The sequence below is a fragment of the Lolium rigidum genome, chromosome 3 (assembly GCF_022539505.1).
Source record: "Lolium rigidum isolate FL_2022 chromosome 3, APGP_CSIRO_Lrig_0.1, whole genome shotgun sequence".
NCBI lineage: Eukaryota > Viridiplantae > Streptophyta > Magnoliopsida > Poales > Poaceae > Lolium > Lolium rigidum.
Window position 1 is genome coordinate 84,741,664 of NC_061510.1, and position 3,497 is coordinate 84,745,160.

The window sequence follows — 3,497 nt, forward strand, 5'->3', positions numbered from 1 at the left end:
GGAATTTTCGCGTTTTTGTTTAAAAATATCAAAGTGATCAAGATTTCTCTTGCATCGGTGGAATTGAGTTAGTCATCGATGTGAGTGAGACAAATTTCGACATGACCTTTGTTGATTTATTATGTTTTTGAGGGAAATAGTTTGAATTCAAATTCAAATATGAAAGACATAATTCAAATAATAAATTGAATTGGAATTTGAAATTTAAACAAGTATAAAAATATAATAAGTACAAGTAAATACACTTGATCAGTCCAAATAAATAAATGAGTTAACTTTTTTACAAATAACATTATTCAATAACTTACAAGCTAGAAAAGAAATGAAAATTACAAAGGAAAAAAAGAAAACCCTAAAACTAAATCTTCATCTTCTCAATCCTTATTCTTCTTTTCCTGCAATAAGAAAAACAAAACAAAAGACAAACAAATAATTGTGTCATGGTTAGAAATGTTTGCCTTCACCTTTGGTGAGGCAATATTACTGTTGGTGGCTAGCTAGAGGGTTTCAAGAACTATTCTTGATCCCTAATGATGATTAGAGGGAATTAATTCTTTCTTAGGCAACATCAGGAAGAAATGCATCCGGGATGAATGGGTCATTTGGATCATGGAACATTCATCAACAAAGCAACCAGGGGACTAGAGGCAACGATGAGCTGATCCATATTACAAGGCAACATAAATTGTGGCAACAAGGCAACTATTTAAAATTTCCCTCTAATCTAGCTAGCAATCATGAAGGCTCACAAGTTTATTTAAAGTGATCAGTTTTGACATGGAAAAGTCAAAATGATCTTAAGCAAATATTTTATAAATCCACTTGTTAATTAAGCGATGGCTTAATTAATATTAAAGTAACATTTACTTTACGAGAGAACAATCATAGTGATTAAGCAATCAAATCATCCAGTCATAAGCAGCCAGCTCACATAAGTACTAGCTATAGAGTCAAATAAGGAAGCTCACGGTGGTATCCTCAAAAGAAAGGAAAATAGGGATGGTTATCCATGCTCATCCATAACTTGCACAAGGGAGGAAGCACCCAACTTGGTAACTTGTACCCTCAAGTGGGGACCAGCTGTAAGCAGCACACTCATCCCATCAGAATTGGTGTGCTGTCGACCCTACGAACGACAGCTCAACGAGTATTAAAGCAAAGCACTAGCAACCAGCCACCACACTCGCTACACACCAGCAGATTTATTTCTGCAGTTCATCCATCCAATCCTTGCACTAGCTAAAATCACCAAGACCGGCAACTAGATCATTAGGAGCTAGCAAAAAGCCAGAAGGTGGAGGCTACCACAAGAAGGATAATTATTTCAATATACAGAAGCCAAGCTACCAAGAGCAGCAAATCTGGTTGAAGAGGATTAGAAGGAGGAATTCTCTCAGAAGTGCATAGTGGTGCTATGCATGATCATCACAGAGAAATCAGCGGGGCAACATGTGAGTATCTGTTCATATCACAAGTTTGTGCCTCAGCCTTTGCATCATCGGCAAGGCTACAAGATCAAGCATATCATCTCGTTCTTATCGGTTTATATTTAGAACCAGAGAAACCATCTATGAGTGCAGCTAGATCCATAGAGACAAGCCAACCATCAAGTAAATCCTCAAGCACCAAAATCTCTACCTTGTTGATTAAACTCAACCCATATATGCAACATCAAATTATTATACCAAGATAATTATGCCTGGATGAATAAACCATCCAAACAGGGGCACCACACCTACACATCCACAATAGAGTGTTCATATAGATAAATTTCAGAGAATTACTTGGGGTCCAGGAACAATCCCAGGCCAACCAAGTTATCTCCAATCAGAGCCATAATTAAAACAATCATCTAATTGCCACCAGCCAACAAGCATCGTGTATTGCCCAAGCAGCACAAGTACTAACCATGAATTACTTTTCCAGCATGTCTGAGCTCAATTAAGATTAAACAGCAGTACCACTGAACTTCTTCAGTTAACACAACAGTCCATATTATAGTGTATATACAGCTCCGTCAGTAAAAAGTAACACAGCCAGACACACATGCTATGGATGAAAAGAATCACCCAAACAGAGGCATCCTTGCACCAACTACACCAGGATCAATCAAGCTATAGCATTAAGCTCCTGGAAGAGATCACCACGAGCTAAGCATTACTGGCCCAAACCACATTTCTCAATCCCCACTATAAGCACACCAATCAATGGGCGCATTAAATCAACTAGCAGTAGATGCACAGGTACTGGAAATCACCACTCTTAAGCACCAATTAACAACAATGCTACAATCACCACAAGTAGATAGGCGAGGCGAGTACATCGAACATAAATAGAAGAGAGGGAGAATAACAGCTCACGAGTGAGATAGAGGGTTCATGCAAGAAGCGGACCCGGGGTTGCGTCCACGACACCGTCCCACCGGCGTCGAGGTCGGAGATGCAGTGAGAACAGCGACAACACCACCAGTTCATGGACGCCAGGGTTGCGTCGGCGACGCCGTCCTGCTGGCGTCGAGTCACCCACCAGTAGTCACCACATTACAGCACCATCAGCATCTCCACACCAGCACCACACCACCGAAGAGGCCAGAGCTGGACCGAACACAACCAGGTCTAGCTGGGGTCGACGAAGGGGAGCAGCCAGAGGCGCCGGAGACAGTAGCGGCCGGCGGCAACCATGCCAACCCGCAGCTAGGTATTGCTCCAGGGGTGCAAGCGGGGGCGTGGAGAGGATGGCGCCGATGGGGGTTTTGTGGAGGAGGTCAAGGTAGAGCGGAGAAGACTGGAGCCGGCCGAAGTAGTGGCGACGGCGGTCGAACCGGCCGGTGACCAACTAGGGATTCGGGGTCGAGGATGACCGCTAGGGATCAAGAAGATCAAATTAACCAAGGGGAGGTGGTAGATCATGGCGTGGCGACCAAAAGCCCTAACTCACCGGTGCCAAAGAGGACAGGGAGCAGCCGGGGACGAGCGGCGACGCAACACCATCGCCAGGAGCTCGAGAGGATGCGAGTGCGAACGAGAAGACAGGAAGATGGGAGAGAGCGATGAGGGTCGGTGGCCAGTCGGGTCCGGTCCACTCGACCTAACCCAACCAGGTTGGGCCGGACTGGTTGACTGGGCCTTGGACCAAACCATTGGGCCATTTGGTCCAATATTTTTCTTTATTTCTTTCCCTATTAGATTTTATCATTTAAAAATTAAGTAAATAACAATAAATAAATAAAAGTGAGTAGGAGAAAATTACCTCTATAATAATATATAACAAATAATTTAAAAACTAAAGGAACAATAATTTGGAGTTTCCTCTAAATATTAAAAGAAGTAATTTTAAATCTTAAACAATTAAAACCTAAAAATAAAGCATATAATTTCTTGTTTCAATTCTTCACATAAATAAAATATTAAATTTTACTTCACATTAATATGCCATATAAAACAACAAATATTTCTAGATGGTTATGTTTAATCATTTGAAAATCCTAATTGATCATT